This window comes from Marmota marmota, unplaced genomic scaffold (genome assembly GCF_001458135.2).
Source record: "Marmota marmota marmota unplaced genomic scaffold, marMar, whole genome shotgun sequence".
Taxonomy (NCBI): domain Eukaryota; kingdom Metazoa; phylum Chordata; class Mammalia; order Rodentia; family Sciuridae; genus Marmota; species Marmota marmota.
In genome coordinates this window covers 4,201,257-4,216,311 of record NW_026000142.1, presented here as the reverse complement: position 1 = coordinate 4,216,311, position 15,055 = coordinate 4,201,257, and the positions used below count along the sequence as shown (strand labels likewise).

The following is a 15,055-nucleotide window of genomic DNA, read 5'->3' as shown; positions in this document are numbered from 1 at the left end:
ATATACATTTACCCAAATAACCCTATTGTCTGATCTAATAAAATTCACAGATCTTCTCCCAAGAAAAACACATTCCATTTAACAAATCTTGCATGTACTTTCAGGGTTTCTGGCCCATCCTCAGAAGCCCATCCATTTTAGAGATGTAATAAAATCTACTTGTCATCTCTACTGCCTTTACTTTTAGACTCTGTCATATCAACTGCCAGTTTTCTAACTGCTGTTTCTGCATCCAGTTCAACCAAATATTTTTTTAAAATTTGTTCTTTCTAGCTATACATGATGGTAGAGTGTATTTTGACATTTTATACATACATAAAGTTCAACTTGTTCCAATTACGATCCCGTTATTGTGGTTGTACGTGATGCAGAGTTACATTGGTCATGTATTCACATATAGGATAGGAAAAATATGTCCAATCATTCCACCATCTTTTCTATTCCCATCCCCACTCCCTTCCCTTCGTTTCCATTTGTCTAGTCTAATGAACTTCTAATCTTCCCCTCCCTTGTTGTGGGTTAGCATCCACATATCTGAAAGAACATTCTGCCTTTGATTTCTTTGGGACTGGCTTATTTAACTCAGCATGAGAGGCTCCAGTTCCATCCATTTACCAGCAAATGCCATAATTTCATTCTTCTTTATGGCTGAATAATACACCACTGTGTATATATACCACATTTTCTTTATCCGTTCATCTGTTGTAGGGCATCTACGTTAGTTCCATAGCTTGGCTATTGCGAACTGAGTTGCTATAGACATTGAAGTGGCTGCGTCACTATAAATCTTAAAAAGCCCCATGGTTTTTGCCTTTAAGAACCATATTCTTTTGCATTTCTCTCAAAACCACTCTAAGATACCATCTCACTCCAGTAAGATTGGCAGCCATTAGGAAGTCAAACAACAACAAGTGATGGCGAGGATGTGGGGAAAAGGGTACACTTGTACATTGCTGGTGGGACTGCAGATTGGTGCAGCCAATTTGGAAAGCAGTATGGAGATTTCTTGGAAAGCTGGGAATGGAGCCACCATTTGACCCAGCTATTCCCCTTCTTGGTCTATNTTATAAAAAAAAAAAAAAAAAAAAGAACCATATTCTTCAATATGATAAAAAGCTTAATATTTTGCTACTCCTCCATAAGCCCATGCTTAGTGTCACATGAAAGACTTCTATTTTTCCAAAAATAAAATGCAGTTTCTGCCTCTGGATCTTCTATTTCATGAACCTAGAGCTCTCTCCCCTTCCTTGTTCACTAGATAAACTGTTATTAATCTTCAAGATCTGCTCAAATGTTACATTGCTTCTCCTTCCTTCTCCGTTCAAGATATACTCACTTCCCTCTGTTTTCATGGCACCCTAAGCTTTTCTCTCTCCCCCACCAGAGCATAGTTTCAGATACTGCAGACCAAAAAGGAGATGATGTTTAATATTTACTTAACAAATTGATTCACAGCTACCTCAAAATAACATGTATAAAGAACTATGTATCTTAATTCTTATAGATACAGAGTTTGAAGCACAAAGAAGTTGAATTATCCCATGAACTGGGGCTGTTAAAAGGGGATAGAGTTAAAAAAGAACCAAGATCTCCGGGAATTTTATACAATTGAATCAATCTGCCCTAATAATCTATTTCTTTTCTTCCTCATGAGTACTATAATCATCTCTGTTGAAAATTAAAATCATCACACAGAACACTAAACCCATAAAGAAATGACTGAGGATTTTCCATATGTTCATCCCAAATAATTTACTATAATAAAGTCCAATGGATTATAAGTTTCCAAGGCTCCAATTCTAGTTCTATCTCACATATAACAAAGTACTTTGTATATTAGAGAGGGTCAGAAAACATTTCAAATTCAATGCTTTACTCAAACTATCTTCCTGAAACCAAAACACACACAGTCCATCAGAATAAAAAATAAAATACAGCAGGGCTGGAGTTGTAGCTCAGTGGTAGAGTGCTTGCCTCAAACATGTGAAGCACCAGATTCAATTCTCAGCACTGTATATAAATAAGTAAACAAAATAAAGGTCCATTGACATCTAAAAAAATAAAAATAAAAATAAAAAGTCTACTCTAATGTTATCATATTATCTAGATAATATCTTAGAAATGCAGTTCTGATTTCTTCTTTGACCCAAGAGTTGTTAGAGAAAAATCTGAAAATTATCAAATTTCCAGGCCAGGATTATAGCTCAGTGGTAGAGCGCTTGCCTAGTACATGTGAGACACTGGGTTCGATCCTCAGCATCACATAAAAATAAATAAACAAAACAAAGGTATTGTATCATTTCCTCCTTATCTTTATTAATTAGCTCATTTTCATAAATGTTTCATGAGTAATGGAAAAGATGTATTTTGTTCACAGAATATGGAGTTATTTGTCTTATATATCAATTAAATTAAAGTTCAGAATATAGAATGAAGCTTAATCTGTCACCTAGAAAAATAGTCTAAAATCTGTAAACTTCTACTGAGTTCTAAAAGTTCTTTATTTCTTGAATATTTTTTGACATATTTTAGATCTTAATAATTTGGTACTTATAAATTCTTGACATCATCATTATGGCTTACATGTATAATAATTATAATATGACCCATTTATTAATTTTTACTTTTAAATTTTGTCAAACTAAATATTGACTCCCTTCTGTTTTCTTTGCTCTAATTTGCTCTGAATATTCCCCATCTTTTCATTTTCAAGTTCTTTGCATCATAACTTTTATGTGTATTTCTTACATACAGTAGGTATACTTTAGTGAGCCTTTTTGTTGTAAAAGGTAAGTTTATCCTATTTACATTTATTGTTGTAACATGCTTCATTTAACTTGTTATATAATTTCCCCCCTATTTTGTACTGCTTCCTTGCTACTTGTTTTCTGTTTTATTGTTGTTCCTTCTCCCTTCTCCTTACACCATTCTCATAGGTAACTTGGAAGATATGGAACTTATCTTTAGTTCTACTAGGAGGTATTTCTATTCTTTTAAATGTTTCCTGGTTGTAAAAGCAGTATCTACTAATTTGAGGAACACTGAAAATAATCTGATTTATGATGACTTATTTAAAATTAAAGTTATTTTGTATTCCTTCCACCCAAAAGACACAAAAGGCAAAAACAAATTGTCCCTTGAAAGACAACATTTATAGCAATTGCCAATTTTTAAAAAAGACAGATCTAAATGTCAGCTATGAACAAAAAAGGAAAAACCATTACATGTGAAAACTTGTGCATATACTTTAAATTGCTCAAAACTATTTGAAAAATTGCAGTTTATTTGTCATTAAAACTCAATTTGGCAAGTAAAAACAGGGATAATTTTTATTTTATGATGAATTAAATATCTGAACAATCAATCTATAAATGAGCCCATTGGCCTGTATAATACAATATTCTTATCTGTATTTCACTACTTTTTCTTTGATTATATTTTAAATCTTTAGATGTCTGTGTATCATTTTTTAAAAAGCATATGTTCTCCCTTTGGTGTCTATCAGTAGGTAGGTACTTTGTTAGAACTATGGTCTTTTAAAGTTTTTTTGATTAAGTATCCCTACTGGTAACTATGTAGACAGGCAGTAATAAGTGTAGCTATTTATTTACAACTGGATATGTATGTTATTACTAATACATTATGCATATTCCGAAATAAAATATAAATGTATATGTATGATTTTTTTTAAAAAAATAGAGAAATTCTATTTGTTTCATGTGTCTCAATGGGTATCCTTCTCACCTCAATATGACAACTATTAGGCTAAGGCACCTGAAATTGAGAACCAAATTCAATCGGGAGATTGGCCATCTGGCTTTTTCTAATTCTGTAACTATAATCTCAGTTCTTAATTGCATAAGAATATGTAGACAAGTTCCATACATCATTACTAATAGGAAGAAAATATTAAAAAGAAAGAATAAGGACAGCACAGTATTCACATCTTGTTAAAAACTTCACTCTACCAGTCATCATTTTAAAAACTTAAAAATACATAAGGCAGACACACAGTAACAAACCAACTATCCTTCAATTTTGGACTACTATATGATTGCGGTCCCATAGGATTAAAATGAAGCTGAAAAATTCCTGTGAACTAGAGACTTTGTTGCCATCATAATATATAGGAGTGCAATGCTTTGCTCATGTTTGTAGATATGGTTAATATAAATAAACCTAGTGCACAACTAGTCAGATAAAACTATAGCACATACAATTGTGAACAGTACATGTACTTGATAATAATAATAAACTACTGTTACTTGTTTACGTATTTACTATTCTATTGTTACTATTTTAGAGTGTATGTCTTTACTTGTTTTTTTAAAAAAGTGAAGTATAAAAAATATGTCATTTCATCAGCAGGCTTATACATTTCATGTTTACTTTTTCCCTTAATGGCATCAAGAGGACATGTCAAATGACCAACCTATAACATCTAGATTTGTCTAAGTACACTCTATTATGTTCACACAAGAATGAAATTGCCTAATCACTTAACAATGCATTTCTTAGACTATGTCCCTATTATTAAGCAATGCATGACTGACTGTACGTGAAACGCTATATACTGCAAACTTTAAAAGAAAGATTCTCACCATTCCATATGCCAGGAAAACTTCAAAGATGTGGAGCAGTTAGGAATTTCCTTGTAAATTATTTAAAGAGTAGAAATTCTGAATTAATTTAAAAACTGACAATCAGCGCACTCGGATTCCAAGATATAATTTGCCGTAATAGCCCCGTTTATCAAATACCACTAGTACCTTAAATTTATCCAAAGATCTATCAGAAACTCAATTCTGTTTCAACAAACTGACATATTCATATTATCCAAACTACCAGTGAGTTAGTTTTTGACTGCCTTAACATCTAAGAATATATACCCATAAATCTTTATTTATTTTACTTCTAGTATTATTTATTAGCAATTCAGATTTTACCATTTCAGTACACTAATGAAATTCAATACTGGTTTTGCATTATTTATACATACAACACAATAAATTGTTTATTTCATTATGACAGATATGATTACAATATTTACCTAACTTCTGAGTTGCATGGAAATACTATTTCTCTACTAATTAATACAAAATTACCCTAACTCAAGTAGCTCAAACAAGACATCATATCAACCAGAAATCCACATTAGTAATGTGAAACTTTGGATTACTTTACAATAACTTGAATAACTTAATAAATTTGCTAAAATGCATTATCAGTCATACATACTAAAGAATGAAAGAAAATCAATTAAACAAATACATATCATCATTGCTTATGGTAAACCATGCATCAGGAAAATAGTACTTTTATGGATGGTGAAATCAGGTAGTCAATATTACTAAACAAAACTTGCTCAGTATCTACTTATATGGAAATACTATTCCACATATGAAGGGGTATTGCAAAATAAGTTTCTGACTCTTCCTGTCCTCAAAGAGTTTACATTCTGGTTGGGAGAGATATGATATATATATTTTAACTCTATATAAAATAGTGTATGTGAGGCATATATACACCAATGAGGAACAGAAGGCAAGCAAGGCAAAAACAAAACAAAACAAAACAAAAACCTAGGCAGCAGATAGCAAGAATGATGCTCTATAAGAAGGAAAACTCTCAAGGAATAGTAAAGAGTCTAGGCATGCCACATAGCACTCTGGTTGCTAATCTCTATCCCATAAATATTTGAGGATAAAACACAGATTATTATATAAAATAAGTAAATATGACAGTTTAAAAAATGCACCTTTTTCGAAACAGTCAAAACCCCTTTTCCAAGTCCCAGTACTACCATGATTGTTAGTACCAGAAAATGACTATTAACAGTAGGTCTATAAAAATGGCTCCTCTATTACATTCATCTACTAGTTGTGCTTTGCCTCCCCTTCCTTCAGAAAGCAAAATCAGATAGTAGACTTGGGACTTCTCTGAGGTACATACTAAAGACTATTCAAAATAATTCTTGGTCTCTAGAAGCCAGTTGGAAAAGTGGCTGTTATAGTACTAACAGTAAAACAGGATAAAAACAGGAATTCTTACAGAATGACTCTGAATCTGAATAGCAAGCCATTCACTGTGCAGACAAACAAATCAAAAAACCTTAAAATCTAACTGCCTGAGTAAATGTAGCTAATTAATTTGTTTCCAAAACAATTCAGTAGCAATTACTGAAGACTGATTGGTGAGCTTGAAAAATGTTATTTTTTTTCTTTCTTTTTTTTTTTAATACTGGGGTTGAACCCAGGAGTGTTTTACACTGAGCTACATCCCCAGTGATTTTTTATTTTTTTGAGACAGGATCTTACTAAGTTGCCCAAGCTGGCCTTGAACTTGTGATTCTCCCACCTCAACCTCCCAAGTCACTGGGATTATAAGCATGCACCACTGCACTCAGCTAAAAATTTGATATTTTAAGAAGCTAATATCCAGCAGAAAGTTAACAAAATTAAGTGGAATCTCCAAGACCCTCAAAAAAGATGTTAGAAATTTTAAGATCTTGAGCTACAGGTTAATAAGTACAAACCACCATACCCTCCAAATTACAATTACTAACTGGTAAAGAGGATGCAATGTTGTTGAGTGCCACAATGTAGCTGTATATAATGTAAGCCATACAATAAGCAAAGCACTCACATTCTTTCCTTGAACTTTAATAAACTCCAACCTTGTTATCCCATGTTCCATCTGTATAAGCAATTAAAAAAAAATGTCATTTCTCTGTAGTTAGCTCTTAGTCAATTCACGATTACCTATCCAAAGCTTTCCACTTACACTGATTATACATGTAAAACATACATAAAATTAAAATTTAAATAATTTATTTAAACCTTTGAGGAGATATCCAACTACTCTACAAGGACTATAACTCCACAAAAATTAGCTGTCCCAACATCATCAATGGGAATTGCTTTGTACTTTATTCAAAAACTACCATGGAGGGGCTGGGGTTGTGGCTCAATGGTAGAACACTCGTCCAGAATGTGTAAGGCCCTGGGTTTGATCCTCAGAACCACAAAGATATAAATAAAATAAATGTATTGTGTCCAACTACAAGTAAAAAAATATATTTTGAAAAAAAAAAAAAAACTACCATGGATCACAATTGTAAAGAATCCTAATTGTGGAACACTGTATAGTTCAGCAAGTTACTTCAGATAACTAGGTACTAGTATCATTTTTTCTAGTTTTTACTACACAGAATTTATATTAATAACTGGCTTTTATGTAAAATATTGTACTAATAATACTACTGAACAGTACAATATATAAAAAGACATTTTGTCTTGAAGTAAGACTCTTAAAGTATGTGAAAACATTTTATTTCATGATAGTCAACAGAGCATAAATAATCAAGTCCATAAGCTAATTTTGAATCACAAGTTCAAAATGAAAACAAGTCAATAGGTCCTATAGTAGACACATGCACACACATATATCATATGTATGTGCAATTTACCTAGTACTGAAAAGAAAAATGTTAAAGAATGTCTTTAGAAATAAGTAATCCTTTTAAAGCCCCACAATGTCAACATATGGGCATGTCTGAGAAGTAACAGAAACAGTTAATATTTCACCCAGAAATTAGATCCTAAAAAAAAAGGTAATAGGCCCTCCTCACACAATTCATAGTGAAATAATTATGCAACGGGTCTCAAGAATGGGATACTGTGATGTGGTTTTCTATAAAAGGACTACCAGACATCTTATTAAAAAATTCAAGTTACTGGGGGCTCCATTCCAGAGATTCTGATTAAATAGTAATAGGGAAGAAGTAAGAATTCACAATTTTTAAAAGCAAATCAGGCAGATTTGATGCCTCATCAGGTTTGAGAACTACTGAGAGCTGAAAGTCATGTTTCTCAAAGTATGAGACATTTTTTTAAAAATGTTGATTTCTAGGCTTAATTTCTCATCAATGAAATAAGACGCTGGTGGTGAAACCAAGAAATGTGAATTTTTAATAAGCATCTCAGGTGATTCAAATGCTACTAAAAAAGCTTAAGAACCAAAGTCTGGAGTTTTGAGACTAGATCTTTAGAATCTAAATGCTCAACACAAAAAATCCTTTTTTGACAATAAATTTAAGAGGCCTTAAAATTTTGACTACAGCACTCAAGAAAATATCTTGTTGGAAAAAAAAAAAGTCAACCAATTCTTTGACATCTTTGATATTTGCAACTAGCAGCTAAACATCTAGATCTACTAAATTTAAACATCTATTAAACTTAACTAAGTGCTGGCCATGGTAATAAGAACTTTCAAACCTAAGTACAGAGCACTCTAAGGCAGCATATGCTTATGAACACTAGAAAGATGAAAAAAAGCTTTTTTTGAAAAAGACCCACTCACTCATATAGGGCATTTTGCATACAAATAAAACTTAAGTACAATTTTCCTGCCACTGGTTCACTGAGATTAAGCATAAATTTCTAAAACTCTATTTTGTTAATAAGGTTGCTTTAGTACTTCTATAAGGAAAGTTACTATCTTGAAAGATATAGTTGTGAATTATCACTACCAACAGTATGAGTAATTTCCTCCTTGCCTCACAGTTACAAAGAATGTTTTCAAAACAAATTTCAAAAAAAAAAAATTAAGAACTGGATAACAGAGAATAAAATGTGGGAAAAAAGACTGCTTTATCTCTCCACCTAATCTATCGTACAATAATATTGACCCTCTAATAGAATAACTACTAGATTTTGTTTTCCAAAGTCAGCATACTCTGGGCACTTCACCATTAGTCTATTGGTTTTTCCCCTAGGTATATAAAATGATGAAATCAGCCACATATGTGTACCATCTATTTTGTTACTATAGTAGAATACCTGAGACTGGGTGATTTATAAAGAAAAGTGGTTTATTTAGGCTCATAATTGTAAAGGTTGAGAAGTTCACAAGAACAATGTACTTAAACACTAGAATGATAACAAAATCTGCTCAATTTCTGGTGAGGTTTTCAAGGCAGAGGGCAAGCGGGCATGCACAAAAGAGGCAAAAGGGTAACACTAACCCTGCTTTAGAACAACCCACTCTGATTATTTTGTTTTGTTTTGTTTTGAAAATCGTATATTTTATGGTCTGATTTTTCCCCCCTTTTCTGCTTCTTTGGTTTTTTTTTTATTTTATTTTTCTTTAATTTTTATTGTTGGTTGTTCAAAACATTACATAGTTCTTGACAAATCATATTTCACACTTTGATTCAAGTGGGTTATGAACTCCCATTTTTACCCCGTATACAGATTGCAGCATCACATCGGTTACACATCCACTGTTTTACATATTGCTATACTAGTGTCTGTTGTATTCTGCTGCCTTTCCTATCCTCTACTATCCTCCATCCCCTCCCCTCCCATCTTCTCTCCCTACCCCATCTACTGTAATTCATTTCTCCCCCTTTTTTTTTCCCCTTTCCCCTCACTTCCTCTTGTATGTAATTTTGTATAACCATGAGGGTATCCTTCCATTTCCACTCTGATAATTAATTCAGTTGCTCCTGAGCAAGAACTCATTCAGTCTCTCACTCATGTGAGACAGCATTAATTTAGTCTTGAGGGCCACAGCCCTTATGATGCAAACATTTCTCACTAGGTCCCATCTTCCAACACTGCCACACTGATGAATTACGCCATAAGTTTTGGGGTAACAAACCATATTAATCACTAAAATAAAATCACCAAAATGAAATGATATCAGATAAGAGATGGGAAGGACGCTAAATCTCAATAGGCTATCTAAAATAAAATCAAAGGGCAAAAATTAAGTTCTTTCAGTGTAAGTGGATTCTGAAATACTAATCTGAAATACTAAATACTAATATCAACTAAACCTGGAATCCTACCACAGAAGTAATCTAGAAAACATGCAGAAATGACCATGTGGTTGCCTTGCAGAAATCTGCAAAGGACACAATCAAGAAGCTGACAAGAGAAACAAACATGCTTCTGACCAAATGAGGCCTAGCACAACACTGTAACCTCAAGTCCACCAAGGAAAAAATGTACTCAGGCAGTCAGTTAGACATGACTGTCTAGGCAGCAGCTCACCCAAAAACTTATGTCAAATGACACAAATTGAGAAGGCATTTGTAGGGAGACCTTCAACCTGTTTTCAAAGAAAACCCAAGAGAATCTTTTTATACTAAGGTTATAAAGAAAACATCACTAAGATGGCCTGGTAATAAGTTTTGGAACAATAAACAACAAATCGAAACAAAGCTCTGATATTTGGAATACATCACTGAAACTTCATATAAACTTACATAACAGGAGACACTGAAGAGTTTTTTCTAAGTTCATTTTTTTTCTGGTGGTACAATGACAGTCCTTTAAGGAACCTTGGGAAATAAATAATTAGTAGAAGAAATCACTAGAATAGAACTCATCATTTTAATGAATTCTATTATTAGAAATTTTAACTGTCAAAAATCTATTATAATTAATGAGCTCAAATATTAAATAATCCCAAAGTATCAACAATTTGTAATAATGATCAAAATAAGTGATTGAAGTGGAAAGTCATGTTGCAAACCAAAGGAATGAAAATATATCTTAATCAGAGGACTAAACATCTCAGAAATTTTTCTTTTCAAATGCTTAATTTCCACTTTAAGCACCAGGATAAAATTTTTGCTCAAATGAGACAAATTATTAGATCCTAATTTAAAAAATAATAAGATGCAGATACAACAAAGGTTACAGCATGAGTTATATGTATCACATTGTATAATAACCAATATTATTGGCCAAACTCTTTGATGTTTAAAGTAGGGAATAACTTCCCCTCAAGAACATGATGTCAAAAAGTATTCCCCTCAAAGTCTATTATTTAATGAGGATAAAAGAAGAAAGTAATAAATAGAAAAATAATTAACTATTTTAGTAGAGGATATTACTAAAATATCTCCCTCCCTCTTTCCCTCTCTCTCTAGCAGTTTCACTTTGTAACACTAACCTACATATTACTATTTTATTATTATGGAAAGTTTCTAACATTATGTAGCATTTTCTGTACATTCAGTAGAATAGTAAGTCAAAATTCAATATAGTTTATTATCTGTAAAAGTTTTATCCAAGTATTACAAAAGTATGAAGATGATAACAGAATAATTTAAAAATAGAGTAATTAAGAGAGCCAAACCAAACACTCATGGGCAATACAACTTAATAGTGTCACAAAACAGACCAACAAAAGACTAATAAGTAAGTCAGGACAAAGGATCAAAAATTATTGGACCATTGTAATATCACCATCTGTATTGAGAGCAAAAGGAAAGAAAGCATTCAGTCTTCTGATGAATCTCTGAACAACAGAACAAAAATCCCTAATAGGTAAAGGGTCAGTGTGAATGTATGAAAGAAAAGTACCAGCAGGTTCTACAGAATCCAATTTGCATATGAAAGCAACAGTACCCCAACTCAATAGTCTCAGATACTCTCAAATCTTAACACGCAGAGGTGCCTCCAACATAAAGAGTCCAAAAGAAGAGAAATTATGAAGTTGAATCCAAATTGAGTAGAACAAAGATAACAGAAGCAAAGGAAAGAGAACACTGAACAAAAATGTTGAGAAAAGGAGTCGAGGAGGGTGCCTGCAGAAGCAAAAAAAAAAAAAAAAAAAAAAATTTTGAGTACTTTGCAAAAGCAACAGAGACACTATGCTAAATGATCCCCCTCTTCTTAAAAATGCAATTAATTTCATCTAAAATATGAGCAACAGGGAAGAACAGCAAATCAGTCCCACATAAAATTATATTGTAGGGGACTAAAAGAATAAAAGAGCAGAAGAAATTTTAAAAATAATAATAAAAATAAATGTCCCATAAATTATGAAAGCATGCCAGAAAGAAGTGTTCATTTAAAATGAAGACTGTAACCTAATATTTCAAAACAAGCTAAAAAGTTTTATTTTATTTATTTTATTATTATTATTTTTTTTTTTTTTTGGAGCAAGGGATTGAACTCAGGGGTACTTGACCACTGAGCTACATCCCCAGCCCTCTTTATTTTTAGGCAAGAATCTCAGTAAGTGGCTTAGAGCCTCACTAAATTGCTGTGGCTGGCTCTGAACTTGTGTTTCTCCTGACTCAACCTCCTGAGTAGCTGGTATTACAGGCATGCACCACCATACCTGGCTGCTAAATACCTTTTTTTTTTTTTTTTAAGAGAGAAATAATGAAAAACCTCAAAACTAGAAAAACTCAGAAATGATATGTTTGGAGGCAAGGGAGATATCTTACAACTAAGATTTAGAAATAAAAAACATTTCAGGAATGAAGACTACAAGAAAAACAAGAATCAATAAACATAGTGGATAATACCTTAATAGAATTAGAAAATGGAAAGGACAACAAATGTTAGAATTAAAAGAAAATAACAACAACAAAGTGGTAAAAAGACCTCAAAAAAAATTGATATGTAACATAGAAGGTCCAATATATATATATAATAGGAGTCCCTAAATAAGATGACCAAAGCAACAAACAAAAAGAAACTATAACAAATTCTCTTAAAAGATAACTTAAAACCATATATTGAAAGAAAATACATATCTAGTGAAAATGATACAGAGAAGCCCACATCAAGCATATTTTAATAAGGCTTCAGTGACCCTGAAGAATAAGACCATAGATAAAAACTATTAGAGTTCTTGCTACACAAACTAGCATGAACTCAGTAATACTGTTCCTATTAGTATTTCCTGAGGAATCTATCAAGGAAGATATTTCAACAAAAAGCTTTGAAAAAAATAACATAAGGATTGGTGGTACCTGTGGATGGAGAAGAGAGCAGTAGCATGCTTAATAACTCTAAGGCAAATACTGAACTGAAAAAAAAAAAAAAAGGACAGAAAAACATTGAATTAGTTTCTCTCAGCACATTTGAATTTAAGACTATGGACTTCCAGAATATCTGAAAACTAAATGTGACATATCAGATTTCTTCAAGAACCAATCTCTGTGTATGTATCTCTACAAGCAATTTTCATATTCAATACATTTTCATTGTGTTGGCTAGTCTTAGAGATATATTTTTTTCCTAGATAACATAGTTAAAAACATCAGCTCCTGACCAATGTACAGGAGAAACTAAAACTGAAGCATCTACATTCATGACCTTAATAGAATTCTTGCTTTTCTCTCACTCCAAAGCTGATAATCACAGAGCAAAGCCCAAAGTGCATCCTATGGAAACCTATAGCAAGAACCTGGAAGGAACTAACAGGATCCTTTTTATGGGAAAAGCGTTTATCATGGAAAATGGTGGGAATGCAGACTAAAGAGCTAGAAGAGAATGCCAATTAGAAAAAGAGAACATGGAAAGAAGCACTGAGGATGACTTTTTCTTTGCAATGGGGTCACCTAAAAGCACCTCTGAAAAAACAGAGAGAATAACCAGGTTCTCACCCCACCACCTACCATCAATTGGACATGTTAGTAAAGAACAAAAGAGTTCCTAAATTATTTTCAAGGTTAAAAGAACTGATTGTGACTATTATGGAATCACTACAAAAGGATAATCAAATTATGACATGCAGAATGAGATATTTAGGTATTTGTATGACTACAGTTTCTGTGACTGAAAAACAAAATGAAAAGTGACATTCTTCATAGAAAATTATCAGCTTTCTTATCTTCTATTTGAATAAAAAATGACTTAATATGACAGAGAAGCACATCAGTCTCTAGACAATGAATACTCTTCTCATGATAACTGAAAATTTATGGAATCATAAATTTATTTTAAAATACATAATTTGTAAATAAAAACATTCAAGAATTTAATAACTATAGATTAGCTCAGAACAGCCTAGTAATATGGTGAAAAGTTAAATCCATAGTTAAATGTACAAGAGATTAGGAGAAAGGCTTAGGAAAAGTGTAACTGCTTAACTCAGTAAGATATGATAGCCAGTTAAGCTAATCTACTAGTGAGAGGAAAATGATAAAATTCTGTACAGAAATCTGTCTGGATCCACTCATATGCTTCATGAAAAATAATCTAGTAAATTAAATCTAGCTTACAAGCTGCACTTCCCCAAAAACTCTATCCTGAGATGCAGCAAAGGTAAATATGTTGTTGACTAGGAAATACACAACTAACACCACCTTTCTAGGGTAAACCCAGAATAAACAGGCTGAACAGAATGAAGGTTTCAAAAATAAGAGAACAGATGTTTATTCTAGCATTTACTTTCATAAATATTGACACTAAAGAATCAAACATGTAGTTGTGAAGCAGTAGTTTACCCAAAACTGAATGCTTCATTAAAGTTTGAATGGCCAAAATCTGCAGGAAACATCCTGAAGGAAAATGTCTTATACAAATGACACCTTTGTAGAGACCAGGGAGTAAAACAGAACATGGTAAAACACCAGTCAGTGTGTGCATACACAGACAGAACACCTTCCATCCCAACAATTCTACAAATATTGTACATAAGACTGCCAGGAAGCAATTCCCAGAACTGAGAGCAACTTAAGAAGAAATAAAGAAAGACTACTAATGGCATGACAAATTGCAGGGGGAAAGTGTCATGAAATATTTTAGAATGGCACCATACTTTATTCCCTTAGTTGCCACAAAACTGGCCATTAAAATCTTAGTCAAGCTGGGCGCGGTGGCACACGCCTGTAATCCCAATAGCTAGGGAAGCTGAGATAGGAGGATTTTGAGTTCAAAGCCAGCCTCAGCAAAAGCAAAGGGACTAATCAACACAGTGAGAACCTGTCTCTAAATAAAATATAAAACAGGGCTGGGGATGTGGTTCAGTGGTCGAGAGCCCGAGTACCCCCACCCCCAAATAAAAATCTTAGTTAAGAACAGTTTATTGATTGAGCAGTACATCAATCAAAATGACACTGTCAAAGTCCCAGGGTTCACCTTTAATAACTAAGTTAATTTTTATTTAATATTTTCCTTAAATAATAAAAGAGCATTGTTCAACTTCAATGCCCCCCAAAATGAGTGAATTAATCTCAGATTACAGTTCTGTGTATAATTTAAGAAGAGCTAGGACACTGAAAATAAAAACCACTATCACC

General features: G+C 32.7%; 1 protein-coding gene across 1 annotated transcript in view; it reads right to left on the bottom strand.

Moving 5' to 3' along the window:
* Glcci1 (glucocorticoid induced 1) overlaps positions 1-15,055 on the bottom strand; it is an 84,784-nt gene that overhangs the window by 54,940 nt on the left and 14,789 nt on the right. The gene's annotated exons all lie outside the window — the stretch shown is intronic.